The sequence below is a fragment of the Colius striatus genome, chromosome Z (assembly GCF_028858725.1).
Source record: "Colius striatus isolate bColStr4 chromosome Z, bColStr4.1.hap1, whole genome shotgun sequence".
NCBI classification, from domain to species: Eukaryota; Metazoa; Chordata; class Aves; order Coliiformes; family Coliidae; genus Colius; species Colius striatus.
This window is the reverse complement of record NC_084790.1, coordinates 58,869,899-58,885,964: the sequence shown is the minus strand read 5'-3', so window position 1 is coordinate 58,885,964 and position 16,066 is coordinate 58,869,899. Positions and strand designations below refer to the sequence as shown.

Here is a 16,066-nt window from a genome sequence, read left to right as displayed (position 1 = left end):
GAGGTTTTTAACAGGGTGACTCCCTACTAGGAGACGTTTTGCCTTTCTAAAAACTGGGTTCTAATTATGGTCTGACACTGACTGATAGTAATTGAAATACTGTGTTAGCCAAAAGAGAAGTTAATAAATGATTTGTATATTAAAATTAGACTTTTATTTAATGTTGGACATAAGATGAATGAACTCATTTACCTGATAGGCGTTGTGCTGTAAGAAAAGAAGGGGAAAGTAATTAGGTGTTTATAGTTTACAGTAACGAAGCATGCCTGAATACTGGCCTTAAAACAGTAATTAAATTTTAAAAAAAGAAAACACTTTAAAGCCAAAAAAACCCCTCCAAAGCAGATAGTTCGTAACCAATAGCGGTTGTCTATGGATAACAGTTCAAGCAGTATAGCTCAGGACAGGATGAAGGCATTTGAATAAGGAATATTTTGATATATCCTGTAGAGGGACCCTGATTACTACTGATACAGTACACTGGTATGGAATGTAATCAACGTAAGGCACATAAGCAACTCTGTTCAATTTCCCATTCCTGAAAGTAAAAAAGTTCATATCCTGGGAGAGGTGCACAATTCAAAAACAGTGCTTGGCACTAGGAAGTGTGAACTGCTACTGCACTGCTTACAAGCCCTATCAGCTGAATGCATGGCTGTGATATACAATGTATTTGGTTATACTGATATTAAGCAATAGCATGGAAGGCAGTTATTTAAATTACCTGCTGTATTCTTTTATAAGAAGTGAGATTAAATTTTTGGGGTGGAGAAAAGGTTCTTTCAATTTCAGTCACAAAAGAGTTAACGTAACTACGTCTGATAATGATCGATTGATAAATGAGGATTGAGCCACATAGATAGTATTAGATTGCCTGCTTAGTATTAGACGTTTTTCGACATATTTAGCCTCTGTGGTCTCTGGAATAGTAGAAAATGTTCAACACTGATGAATAAAGGAAACGAAACTAAAAAAAAGAGCATCACAATGTGTAAGGGGGGTTGAATTATTTGAGAAAACTAGCTTGTTAGACCAAGACGAACATTTATGGATCTAAGCTGAGCTGCTTGGTTTCTATCTGCTTGTAAGAATTATTTTAAATGTGCCAATTCTGGAGTATTAACTGGGTTTTGTATTGAACATGCGTGGTCCTGTTGTACTCTGCAAAGAGAGAGCAGAGTAATTGACTAAATGTGTGGTAGATGCTGCATCAGTGTGTCTCCTTCCATTCGAATACAAACACAGTAGCAGTGCAAAGGTGGTAATGTCGAACAGATTTCTTTCTTAAAAGTCTGCACTTAATGCATTTGCATACTGTGTTAATTTATTTTATTTGTTTGTTTATCATATGCTAGACATATTCAGCCCAAATATGTTCTCATCATGCTTTTTAGAGGAGGGTAAGTTATTTTGCTAAAGGCAATTCTCTCCTCTTTAAGGACAATATTTTGTCTTATATTCCTGATATGTTAAGGTTGTTACAACTTGCTAGCTCGCCCAGACTGTAAGCACAGACAGTGTGCAAGTGCAGCTGTAAATTTGCGTCCAAGTGCCAATGTTTCTAAATCACTAAAATGTTGATTATTGTTTTCTGATACCTATTTTCATCTATTTGTTAGTTATTTTTTTTTTCAATTCATCTTCTGGAAATGTAAGTATTTTTAGATTTTTTCCTATGCTTTAAGAAACATTGTTTTCATGAGTACAAATAACACGAAGTTATGAAATGTACATAACTTGCAAGCAAAGTTTGGCACCGTTTGAAAGAACTGTTTAATGAAACTTTTCCAACTATACATAGTAATGCTAGAGACGTTTATTTTTTTAAAATTTCGAAGTATAATGCAGGCTTTCCATATGTTTTTTAGAAGCAAACAAACCCTGAGCCCCATCACTTTTCCTTGCTGTTGTAACTTAATCTCAAGCAGGTTTTTAGTACAAAGATTGGAGCATGGCAAGAAGAATGATTTAGAACAAAACAAAACCTTATGATCTCTCTCTCTCTCCCACCTTACCTCTTAGCTCACACTGCACTGCTATTTACATACTATAGGAATGAATAACTTTTCTCAGAATAAAAGTAAAATCTACCATATTATGACAAGGAATTGTGTCTTAGAAAAATTAGAATTTATTACACAGATTTGGGCTATTAATAGCAAATATGACAGCATTTGTTTTTCCCTAGAGAATGGGAATGCAAGAAAATGCCATTTCCACATTCCAAAGCAAATTAAGATTTTAGTGGGGTGACAGGAGAAGAGGAATAGCCTCCTAAATTACCTGTGAGAAGTTTATGACATGGCCACTTGACTGCATTGTTTTGCCTGTGCACCTTTTGTGCATATAAAAGTGTGTGATTCACTTGAAAGGGGTCATCCCATTCTGTATACAGAAGAATGTCTGATAACCTCAAAGGGCGTAAATCTTAACTTTTAAAAAGGAGTGATTCTTTGGGTCACTTTGATCAGTGACAGGTCGAGAATGAGCAGAAACCCTTGCCTTCTCTTCTGTGCTCAACTGGTTAAGTCCAGGGCATCCACTGCCCATGCTAGTTCTGGCAAGGAGTTGTTAACAACAGAAAAGAAAGTCTGGATGTGATTGATTAAATAAAAGCAGGCTTTTGTGATTGTCTGTTTTCATAGATGTTTTGTGCATTTGTCAGAATAAGAATTGCCATTTTCCTTCATGCAGTTACCTTAAGGGCTGTAACGCTCTGAAATACTTTTAAGTCCTTTCAGAAATGAGAGTGTAAGAGAAATGGCTGTAACCCACAGTGACACAAAATGCCAGAGCCATGTGCCTTTTTATTCAGAAAGAAGTATGTTTAATCCATTTCAGATAAAAAAGTAATAGCCTTTCCAGAAGCTTTTTTCAGTGTGAGAGTGAAAAAGCAGTATATCAGAATTATAAATGAATCTGTGCATCATTATATAGTAATTTAGGATTCACTCAATGATGTAACAAAATTAACAACATAATTTCATTGTGTAACTGTATCTTATTAAAGAACAACTGTCTGACATTCTCTTACAGTTGCTTTATTTAACTTCGTGCAAATATTATTAGTAGTGACATTTCTCTATTGTACATTAGATTCTCTCATTAGCATGATGTGTTAGTTATCACCAGAGAAATCACTTCTAGATAGGTGAGCGGGAAGCCAAGAAAACTAAAAATTAAATCAATGATGTATATTAATATAGATGCATCTGTTCACAAGAGATATGGTACAGTAAATTCAATGTTTTTTCTGTGCATAAGTGCATGCTTATTCCAAGGAAAACTAAATACTACTTAGAATATGTGGAGTATGCATTAGTATTGCTAGAAATATTAAACTGTAGAATGTGCACTGTTTGTCTTGAGCTGTACTTGTGTTCTGCAATCTGATAGTTCCTAGCATTGATATAGGCTTAGGCACATAAACTGTTTATTGAACAAGTATTTAAAAATAGGAGCATAGTGTAATGTCTAATGGATTGAAGATGAAAGCTTTTCAAATGTTCCTGTATTGCTGGTGATGAAGGCTGTGTGCAATTTTAACATTTATTAAGTAATTAACTGTTTTACTATAGCATATAAATAGTCTTTTAATACAGCTGTACCTGCAAAAAAGTGTTCAAACTTAATTTGACAACATGCTGTAATTCCATACATAGATTAATTATGAACATTTTGGGAGGAAGATTAACGTTGGTATAAAGCATTTTGTAGTTTACGGTAGTTAATAATCACCTTTGTCAGTAAGCATCAGCAAACATAGCAATTTTATTTTGTACAAATATATATATTTATCACAGGATTTTAAAGATTAGCTAACCCTAGGTAGGGTTTTTTGTTGTTGTTGTCCATGAATAAGTTCATATGCTGTTAGGAAGTCAGAAGATTTATGAAGTTACATTGTCTCATTTGAGACACCTGCTTTAATTTTGCTGAGTATTTTGGTAAAGCACGGTTTAGACCTGTCATGCTTCATGTCCTTTTAGCAAATTAAAAACATTTGCATCAAGGATTTTGTGCTGCTTCTGATTCCTCAAAATAGAGGCATTAGAAAATACTGTACATGACATAAGTGTAGTGTGTTTTACATGGCACATAGCACTAGACATGCAAGTATAAGCAGTGATAGATGTATGACTATGTGCATGATACGTAATTAAAAAGAAAAAACCTCCTCTAAATAGCTTATCTTGCTGTGTTCAGTATTTGCAGGAGATCTAAAACATGGCAAAATGTTTCCCGTTCCTGTCTATACCTATTAATCTTGTACATACATACACACAGTGTTTGAACATATTTTTGCTGTTGTATATTTTAGTTGATGATGTGCTAAGAACACTGTCAGATCTTTGCTCAATTTGATATATGTATGCACAAAACTGTAAAATCTCTATAACGCATTGAAGTATATAATAAAGCACATGCTTAAATATATTGTGCAATAAGCATCAGTGTAAAACATTAAAAAATGTATAGTTTTCCCATTTCCTATTTTTCTGCTTTGTATTTTAGCAGTTATTTATGCATGTGTAGTTTTATGGGGATTTGATTAATGTAGTGACAGAACATATTTGGTATATAACAGCAGCAGAGTCTCCTGCTCTTTATGTCAGGGTTAAGAGCCAAGGCAAATCTTCCCTAACTAATTAGATGCTGAGTAAGGCATCTTAGTGAAGTTGGGGCAAAAGTGAATGGGTCACAGCTGAGGCAAGATTGTGAGGACTGTAGTGATAGTGAAAGCATTTGCATTTGCCAGGTCGTTGTGACACTGTGCTGATTGCAAAGGAACACTCTGTTCACAGATACAGAACTGCAGTCGTAAAGTACAATTAGAAACAAAAGCTTTAAAGAGCTTTTGTTTTTTACTAGAAATGCTCAAAATATATGCTGTGCATAGCTTTCTTCTCAGTTACTCAGTTCATTTTCTCAAACAATAGTGCTTGTGCTTTTATGAAATTATTTGTCTTGTAGACTAACTGTTCTTTGCAGTTTAGAAGAATTTCCAAACTTGGGGCTCCTGGTATACCCAGGAGGTGATGAATCATACTGGCTCAAGAAAGAGAAGGCTGAGACAGAGAAGAGGGAGAAAGAGAGAATTCCATTGTTGCTCCCTCTTAGTCTTTTAGTTCAGAATCACTCATGCAGCATTTTTACAACTCAGAGAATGTAAAGACAAAATTTCAGCATCTAAATAAAGTGTAATTAAGGGATTTATTTTTTTGCCCAGCCTGCCTGAAAAAGGAGTGAACTTAAAAAGCAGTTTTATTAAATGAAAGTCTTTCTATGTTTATATAGAGTTTTTCAACGAGGCAAAAATGTGTTCTTTAGCTTAACGTTAGCCTGTCTAACTAATGTCCAAAATAAGAGACTGTACATCAGCCTATGGCATCTGTTGCTTTGTTACTGCTGACCCCACTCATTATACTAATGCCCTAATGCCTCTTTTCCCTTACTGAAATACTTCAAAACTGTTTTCCAAATAATTTTCCTTCACTGATGAAGAAAACAGTACCACTTATATGGCTGTGTCATACAACGTTTTGTCATAGAGAGGCCATCTCATTCGGGAGTCAGGGGATGAGCATCTCAGAATTGCTTTGATCAGTGTGAACTTGCCAACAATGTACCATTGATGCTATTCTGACTCTCTCGGGAAGCCATTGCATCCCCATCCTCTACTGATGATGCGTATCTGTGCACTTGTGCAGGGGAAAAGGAGAGAGTGTCATCTGCCACTTAAAGACCATGAGCGTTCAGAAGAGAAAATGACATGATTACGATCCTGCCATTCCTTCCCGAGCACAATACAGAAATCAGCAAGCTTTACTTATTAAGTGAATACATGGTACTTTAAGAAGCTTTATGGAAAGTGAGAAAATTTATGGTGGGGTCGTCATTAAAGCTGAAGTGTAGTATCACTGGCAGGTATACTTACTCAGATATTGAGATGATGTTTAGCTGGAAATGGATCACAACACAAATGTGTCAGTAGAGACTGGTGTTGCAGTCTGCCTACCTGTTCATTTTGGAATATACCCCTTACAGAAGAAATTGAGTGACATGGTAAATGTGTGGTGTTTTTATAATATCTGCTGTGGCTAATGTTGAAAATAGGTTTACTTGCTCGTCTTTTGTCAGAAAATTTTAACAACTCGGGAAACAGTGAGACACACCTGGTGAACACAATTTGTTTATTTGTGGTTTTTCTTTATAAACTTTATTTACCATAAATTCAGGGAAGGTGATGGATTACCTGATTCTTTGCATATATATTTTCTCCATGTATTCCACGATGTTTCTTGAAGATCCGTAACTTTAAAATGCAGCTTCTGACTTTGAACAGTTTGAATGAAAATGACATACAATGTAGTTCTTTTCAAATGAGCAACTCAACGTTTGGTGTGTGCCAATAATAGGAAAAGAGAATATAAAGGATCCTATCCTCACTGTGATCCAAGCATGTGTTTTCCATTCCTGTCATTGGAGGCCCTGTCATGCATCAAGGACAGCATATAGTTTAAATGCAGAATTACAGATAGCAGCATATTAGCCTTCAGAGTAAGGTGTAACTAGGAGCTCCATTCTGTTAAGCCTTCTATATGCATTTAAGTTTTATGAAGCTGCAACATAAGATTCTACAGTGGTAAAAAAAGTGTGTGTATTTTCATATTTTCAATTATTTAGATGCTAAGGAGATGAACATGATTTTTTTTTTTTTTTTTAAAAAAGGAAAGCATTGTTTTCTTAAGGAAATGTACACCTGGCTTCTTCATTTATCTCAACTAAGAAATAAAACCAGAATCACTGTTAAAGTCTTTAGGCAAGTCTTGTGCTTTTAGACATTCTGGGCCTGTGTATGATTTTATACATAAGTTACTGAAAGCTTAGTTTTTCAAGGGTTACTCTGGAAGCCAGTGTGAAATTATAGTTGCTTCCAATTTGCTTCTGAAGTATAGAATTTTCAAACTACAAATCTCAATGTGAAATTTGGGTAGTGTAATTCAACATGAATTAAATTGGAGGATAAATATTTACGTGACTCCTTGCTAACTGGAATTGCCAACTTTTGTATAGGAAAAGTCACAAAACAGTTGGATAAAAGATAATCAATAAATAGCTTTTTGAAAGGAATTATTCCCACTTACATAAAAATTTGTCGTCCCAAGGTGGTGTTCTTTGTGTTCTCATTAAGAAAAAAACCCAACAAACCAACCAAACTAACCTGAAGTTGTTATTGTCAGATCTTTTTATGCAGATTGATTTCCTTTTAGCATATTCATTACCCTTTGCCTGCACAGAATAGAAGACCTAGTATATAGTACTGCAGTTTTATTGCTGCTTTCAGAGGGACATCTTGTGAGATGTTACAGCTCCTGCGGAAGTACAACGGCAAAATGTCATTTTATGATAGATCATTATTGATATCCTTTATTTATTTATGCCTTCTCTCATTTTTTTTTCCCCACAGTTTTTCTTGTTCTGTATCTATATCTGAACATATATTAAAAGAAAAACATTTTCTTGGTAGCAATTGAATAATTAGAACAATCTTTATTATAAGAGATTATAGGAAGAATTGAAACACAGAGAGGAGAAGCATATCTTCCAAGGATGACTAAATGTAGGTGCCGACATGCAAAGAGTTCAGCGTTTGTATTTCAGTGTGCCTGTATGCAAGAGCACGATAAAAATGTGTGATGCTCTGGCTTATCACAAGGAAGGTGCTGAAAAGCAACTGAGTTTGATCTCTGTACAATTTCTTAACCAAGGCATTGCTAATATTTAAAAACGAGCTCTCGGTATATTTGTATTCCTACATCTCAAATATGAGCTTTTTGTTTATTTGGCAGAATAAATATTAAAAAAAAAAAAAAAAGGAAAATTAAACTCATAGAGTGTTTGAACACTTTTTTTTTTCTACACAGATGTAGATGAAAATTAATCACCTTGGACATGAGTGAGTTGTTTCAAAACAATTAAAACCACAAACCTGTGTCACTGTGTCCAAACTTAGTTCTTAATAAAAAATGTGACAATCTGTTCATTGTTTTTGTTGGTTTTTTGGGGTTTGTTTTGTTTTGTTTTGTTTTGTTTTATTTTTTTTCCTTGCAGGAATACTCTAAAACTTAAATTTTATGGCAATCTGTAAAATGGAGTTCTCAGGAAGTCAGTCTCTTCAGAAGTGGTAGCAACTGTATTTCTGAATACTGGACATTTGGGTTTTTACATTTTCTATTGTAACTTTTACAATCTGTTTGTTCCCTGGACAGTTTACTTTTAAAAATATATCAATTTGGTAAGAACATCTGAAATAGATGTCTTGGAGAGGAGGGAGGTACAAAGTAATGAAGAGTATACAAGGAAAAAAAAAATAATTACTACCAGCTGGCCTTATATAATAAAACTACTATTAAAATGAGGAGCTCCATTAGCAAGGTTTTAATTATATCTTTTCTTAGATTTCTAAATAAACACCATAGTCTTTAGAAAAATAACACTTAAATCAGTTAAGTGTGACAACCCTCTCTCTAGCCAGGGAAAAATATAAAGAAGTACCAACTCATCTACCCTGCCTTAATGCCCCACAGCAGTTGACATTGCTGGAATGCCTCCTGCAGCTGGTGGCATATGACTGTCATTTGCAGGCAGGATATACGGAGAGTTTACACAATGGAGGCATTCATGAAAGTGTTCCTCATCTGGGACTCCTGCAAGCTCTCATTTTATTGACCCTGTCAGAATTTAACTGGTAGGCTGTCAAATTATGTGCTGCTTTATCTAACATTAGTTTTTCTTCTAAATTAGAATGCACAGAAGACGAAGGGTTGTGGAAAGCAGGTATGAAATGCAAAAACAACTTCTGGCTTGCTATTTCTAAACCAGAAAAAACGTAACAGCTGTTTCAGAACTTTTATCGTTTGCACTACAAATTGTAAGGATTCTAATCTTTGGTCAAGATTAAATAATATGATTTATTTATGGAGATTTTTCAGCATTTGGGGTAACATTTTTTTTTTTTTAACATGAACAGCCTTATCAGAAATCTATTTTCTAAATTACTATGTCCCTCATGTGTAACTCAAACATCAGTGTACAAACAGTTTCATGAAACAGCTCACCCTTTTGAACTGCTGGTGTCCTTAAGGATCATTTGAAAAGTACTCTCTGTATAAAGCTTCCCAAAATTAAATTTATTATTAGCTTTCTTGAATCTTTATGCAGAATGCCATAAAGAAATTGCTGATACTTAACTGGTTTTTTAATGCTCTGCAAACAATGTAGTAATCTGAGAGGTGATTGATGACTAAAAATATGTTCTTTATGTCACAGATTGGCTGCTTATTAATGTAATGGTGTTGTGGCATAGCCTCTCCAAAGCCATAATTTGTATTAAAAGAAAAAAATTGTGCACAGCTTCATTGATATCTGAGAGAGAACTGGTTACAGCAGTAGAGAGCATACCAAAACATTGATTTCATGCAGTTGGAGCATGCTGCAAGAAAAGTACCTTACACAGTGAGTTAACAGATAGCTTCAAGACATCTCCCTATCCATCGGTCCATTGTTAATGCATTACTAAAGTTTGATTCAGAGCAGGAGAGGAGGAATGAGAAAGAATGATCAAGTTGTTAAAAGAAAATAAATTTTAACCTATCAATCACTTATTTCTGCTCGAAATAAAACTCCAGTTCACCATATGTTTTTGTTCATATATACAAATAAGGTATGGCATCTGTCTGTCTGACATGGAATCTCATTATAATAGATTTTACTTGTTAGATTTTCTTATCATTGTTTTACTTTTTAAAAAATGGTTGGATTTCTACTAGAATAGTGATAGCTAAATAATAAACACTATTTTACATTAGGAAATGTATATGGCTGACTGTCTTGTGCTATTTCCAGTTTCTTTCCACTTTCCTCCCCTTTTCCTAGAATAAAAAATAATTTTAAACATGAAAAATAATCTAAGTAGAACATTATTACACTGTTTTGCAAGACGACTTCAGGTTTGCTCTGGACTCTACTGAGATGTTTATTTTTTGTCTGCAGGAATAAATGAGAAAGACAACATTTTACTTCTCTTGGAAATGTGTATTATTTTTACCTTTTACTGAAGAATTCTGAAGACACTGTCATCCCTTAAATACTTTAAAAATCAAATAAAATGGGCTGTAGTATTAAATTAGTACTTAGCAATTTGAAGTTTTCGAGAGCTTGACAAATGTGGAATCTCTCTCACGATAAGTAAATTTGCATTCCAAGGAAAGTGCTGCTTCTCCAGTTTTGTTGCAGCACTTGCTGTAAAGTGGCGTTTTTCATTTTCTTTTGCTTAAAAAAATGAAAAAAAAAATTAGCAGATATATATTTATGTGTTTCCTTGTTTCATTAGTGGCTTCTCAGTCTGATTGTTTAAGGAGAGAAGTAAAAGCTGGATTTTAGAACACAACTAAGACCACAGAAAATGTTAATAGAACAGAAGTTGTTAGTGATTTTTGTGCATCATCAGACTTACCTGACAATTTATTTCAAAGAATTTCTGTGTTTGCCATTGTGAAAGCTTTGAGTTAGCCTGTCTTTACACCTTTACAGGTCAGAACCAAGGTATCTCAGACACTTCTACTGATACAAAAGGTGTCGTGTTTGTGGAAAAAACATACTTTACAGTGCTAGAAAATTTTAGGTGCTTCATCCTACTCTTACTGAAATCAACACAAGTATAGTCTGTAATCACAGAACTAGTCTGAGGACTTTTCCTACAGTGTGTTCTCAGGAAAAGAAAATTGTAGAAGTAAAATTAGGGAAAGCGATTAGAGCAATGAAGTGTGTTTTCAAATAATACTCACAGAAGTAAAACCTTTAAAAATCTATGTTTAAAATTATAATTACACCACTTAGAGAAACGATGTGTTAAATGCTAGACATTTAAAGAACTATTTCTCTGATAGCTCAATGCTGGGAATTTTGTTACTTTAAAATGAATTTTTTTCTTACATGAAAATGTAGGTTTCATTAATCTAAATCTTCATTAACAAAATCTTTCAGAAGCCAGTAGAAGGAAATTATTTAAGCTCATAGCATAGACAGCAATGATCTTAAAAACGTTCCGGATCCCCAAAACAAAACTAACCCCACTATAAATGTCTTCAGTTGATATTTATGTTCAATTTTCATGAAAGTTGCTTAGACATGAAGTGATGTGTTTCTCCACATTCTTATTTTTGGTTTTTTGCTAATGTTAGGAAGCTAAAAGTCAGGTATGAAAATACTAAATTCAGCACATTTACTAATTTATAAGTATGAAATTGAAATTTAGTTTTCTCAAAATAAACCTATGTAAGTCACATTTTCTGTTATTTTTTTTATTTTGCATTTTTAGTAGCCTTTTTTAATGATACCACACTGAAATGAACTGTTTTTAACATTTAAAGTACATCAAGTATGTAAATATGTAAAATACCTAAAGTAAAGCTATACCTAAAGTAAAGCTATCTCATCCATGAAATGGATTTTAAATGACTGGGTTTTTTTTCCTGAACCTATCCCTTTTTTACTGCATCCCCAGCCTCTCCAAAATTCAGGAGTGGTCAGGTGTGGCATTTTGATTCTATCCACTGGCTTGCATATGCATGTTTGTACACCCACAAACTGTAAAAAGAAAACTGACTAAATACGGCTTCAGGGAAAAGAAAGAAGTGGTGGGCGCTGCTACCAGCTGGAGCTTGATGCATGTGTTCTCTTCTGTGGCATCGTTTTGTTGTTGATGTGGGAATGTAGCTAAACAGTGGCTACAGATGCTCCACTAAATAAGGATCCACATAAATTCCAGCTGTGAACTTGTGATTCATCCTTCCCTGCACAAAAGATAAGTTTCCATATGTCCCATTATGTTCCATATTTGATTTTTATCACACACTGTGTGCCAGTCTGAATTTTGTCCACATGCTTTTCATGAATACTGTAACCCTTTCTCTCTTCCTCCTTTGAATTAGAGTCATAATACACCACAGCCTTCATGCAAAAAATCTGTGTTTCAATAAGACAGCATCCTTATAATTAACTTTTTCATGAATCACGCACATGAATAATGCATCTATGAAACTATCATAACACAAAGTCTGGACATATCTGTAGAAAATAAGAGTAGGCCATTTGAGAAATACTTCTCTTGAAACTCAGCAGTCCCTCAAAATGATTTGAGTTCTAAATAGTCTCATCTCTAAAAATACTTAATATCTTACTTTATGTACCTTAAATAGATATTTGTGATATTCTGTGTAATCGTTTCCATTATCTAGTATACTTAGCTTCTCTTTATATTGTCAAACACGTAATTTATTGATAAGAAATATTTTTTTAATTATGAAAAATATCCATTTGTCATGGTTTGACCAACCAGTACAGCCTTGTTAAACCATTCATGCTCTCTGAGACTGACTGAAAAGAACTGTGAAACTACCACTGGTTCCATGATACCAAATAAAATACGTTCATGATATTTTTTTTTAATCCATTATATTCTCTAGACTGGAATTCAGGATACTTTTTCTGCTCCCACCATAATGTAGAAATGGAAACTGGTATTTAGAAATATGGGCATCCGTGGCCCCAAAAGCATATAAAACCTCATACTTTATAGTATTAAAAAACAAAACAAGGATTTAAAAAATGCTTGCTGAATTGCTTTTGAGTCAGCTGATTGTAATACAGTTAGGAGAAACATGGTCCCTGCTTCCTAATTGGAGTGAAATATGGCTGCTGGTCAGTTCTGTAAGAAACATCATGCTGCTAGGGCTTTGCAGTAAGTTTTACGTATGATAGTTATTGTGTATCATAAAACGACCGAGAACATGAAGCAGAAGTCGGCATTGTCATGTTAGACAGCTGTATCCTAGGGGGTATCTGTCTTTGTGAAGGTAAAACCTCAGAGGTTACTGTAATTATTGAAGTCATGATTAAAGTACTAGGTTTGGTCATTGATTTTTGCAGGTTGTTGAAGCAAATGCTTCTAGCTCCAGCCCAAATTTTAAATTTTATATCAGGGACTGATGCTTGCAGTCATCAGAAGTGAAGTTATTGTGCAGATGTTGCAGCAGTGCCATAATTTCCTTATTAATTACAATATACTTACCTACATAGGTAGTGTTAATTTTGTTGTTGAAGAAAAATGCTATGAGAATATAATTTTCTGAAACAAGGCATTATCAAAGCAGATACTGATTCCTGCTATAAAGAAGCATCTTTATAAAGGTGTGTGCTGAATTTGATGTCCAGTGCTTTTTTTCTATTGTGTTGTAAGGAAAAATAAGTCTGTTCATAATTGAAATTCTCCAGGCAAGTCAGATACCAACATTATACCAACATTTTTCAACAGAATAGATAGTTAATTAGTTTGCATTTTAAATTGAAGGTCACTGCATTATAGATTTCTGTGGGAACAGAAAGGGAGATCGTTTAGTTAAAATGATGAGTAAGTGAGGCCTGTTCTGGGCAGCATCTGAGGTACCATTGAGTTGAACCACTGGTCACTGTCAAATTCCAATCAAAATGCAGATAAATTTTGCATAAACATAATAAGGTATTGGTGTGTTTCCAGAACTGTAAAGACTTTAACTGGGGAAGTGGCTGGAGATTAACAGTTTGTTTTACAGCTAGGTTAGGTATTTCGAATCAAGTGACTGGTGCTGCTTGTAACGAAGCATCTGCAAAGTGTGTCAGTATGACGTTGGTATTCTGTGTTCAAGAAGTTCAATGTCAACACAGCTGTGACTTACCACTCTTAGCAACCTTTCAACTGGGAATTAAATAAAGTATCTTTAATTTGGGAATGAATTTGAGGGAGTACTGAGATGGGAGTATAATTTCAGATGCTATTAATTTTCACAAAATAACGTTTGTGTGCTTTGTCTTGCCAGATAGTCTACAGTGCTTTTCCTCATTTCACGTGCCAGGCTGTTTTCATATTATCATTTCCTTCTCTGCTGTGTTTATCTTTTCTGAAAATGGTGAATGTAAGCTATTACAGACTGGGTGGGTGGCACACATTTGCACAGTAACTTTTAAAACACAGAGCAAGCATTTTATTTGGGTTTTGAAAACCACTGAGAGAACTTAATGCAGCTGCTCTCATGGCATCAAAGTGAAACATGTAAAAATCTCACTTTCCATTCTAAATAACCTTAGGGCTGTTGAGTCAGATATTTCCAGGTTGACGTGTTTTGCACAGGAGTGACAGTGGCATTGAGTATATATAGTAAATCTTAATGTTCCACTGAATCTCTTCACTCTTTTATGAGCTTCGCAGGGTACTCATCCTTAACAAAATGTCAAGTTAAAACATGTCACTTTGCTATAGTTGAAATTACTTACTTGTTTTTAATCAAAAAGCAAGTCTTAATGGGCTGTTTTACTGTAGGCAGTAAGGAAAGGAGCTTTCCAGTTTAGCAGCAAGTATTTCTTCTGACCCATTATTTGCTGTCATTTCTGCTTCTCATCCAACAATGTGAAGGGAATTGCATGATTAAAATCTGAAGATGCTGAATCAGGATTCTAGCGCTGCATATCTTACACCAAGTACAATTAATGTTTTTAGGGAAAGCTGAGCTTTTTTAAATGCATGTCTTTCAGTTCTACTAGGCAGTAGTCCTGAATTTCCTGGGAACTTTACTATATCTGTGAACTCTCTCAGCAATAGAGGTGGTCTTGCTGATAGTAAAGGTGATTTGTGGTACTGTGCTGCTTTGATTTTAGTTTTCCAAAACTTGGAGTGAATTTAAGATGAGAGGTGCCATGTATTAAACACAATCTTTGGATCCTGTCCTGTGAAGTAGAAGGCTTTCTTAACTGGCAGCACTCAAGCTGCACAAATTCAGTGAATCCAATTTATACTCTTTTTAATACTGAAAAGGCTCTTTGGTTTCTAGGCCAGTTAATAATCCTCCTCTTAACTATGCTGTACATATCACAGATGGTGCTTGACGGACTAGTCAGTGTCTCAAAGGTCACCATAACACTATTAGCTAGATCACTATGCCCTTTGTTTCTGAGGATGCTTCTGCTACAGTACTTGTTACTTGAAAAAAAAATTATAAAAGTAAAGTTTGGGTTTTGTTTTAAAAGACAACCATAACCACTTTTCTCTTGACCAAGTCCTTCAAATCTGGAGTAGTTTCTTGTCAGTGAAGTGCTCTGGAGTTTAGCGTTCTGCTGATACAGGTATGACTGGTGGTCTCATTCAGTTTGGCGGGGGTTTTCTTGTGTGAAGATGTAATAATGATGATAACTGATAATTTATCGTAGTTGTGTTTTGGGGCTTTTATTATGTTTTGAGGGCTTATTTCCGCACCTAAGAAACAGGAACATTTTGTGGCCAAAGGTGTAAGAGTTGCTTCTGCGTAGCTTGAAAGCACTGAAGTATTTGAAGAATGTTTTAAAAATAGATAGGAAAAAGTAAGTATTTAAACTCTGTTCTTGTTGCTTTATTGAAATATTTACAGCTGTAGCCACAAAAAGTAGCAAACTTTTATTATAGCTGCAGTGTAAAAATCTGCTTTCTGTTTTGGATAATGCATGTTTATCAATATCTTTTACAGTAAAAATGTCATTCTTTTGTCTTGTAACTAATAATCTGCACTTGTTTGGTATACTACTGAAGTAATATAACTTTATAAGGCCAGGCTTAGATTTGGAGAGATAACTTAGAAATTGCAAAGCTATCTGAGTTTTTTTCTGAGACAAGGACTCTTTCTGAGACAAGATTAGATATACATTTTTTTCCTTAAATTGATTGTGGAATGCCAGACTTTGTAAAAATTCATTCATGAGACATGACATACGTGACGCTTCTTTTGTTACATATAAGAGGTCAAATGAAACCATATGATCACATAGAGCTGTCTACTGGAAATTGTTTTGTACTCATGTGTGCATTTTCAGTAATAAATGTTCAGGTATGTACATACTTAATTCTTTTTTTTTTTTATGGGCAGTTTCATTTAACTGGTTTGAATATCCCGCTTCTTCAATCTCTCCTCCTCCTGATTTATTATTTTTGGTATCAGCT

The 16,066-nt window shown here is 34.5% G+C and overlaps 1 protein-coding gene across 1 annotated transcript in view; it reads left to right on the top strand.

The window, feature by feature from the left end:
- Nucleotides 1-16,066, top strand: part of BNC2 (basonuclin zinc finger protein 2) — a 319,723-nt gene that overhangs the window by 91,586 nt on the left and 212,071 nt on the right. The gene's annotated exons all lie outside the window — the stretch shown is intronic.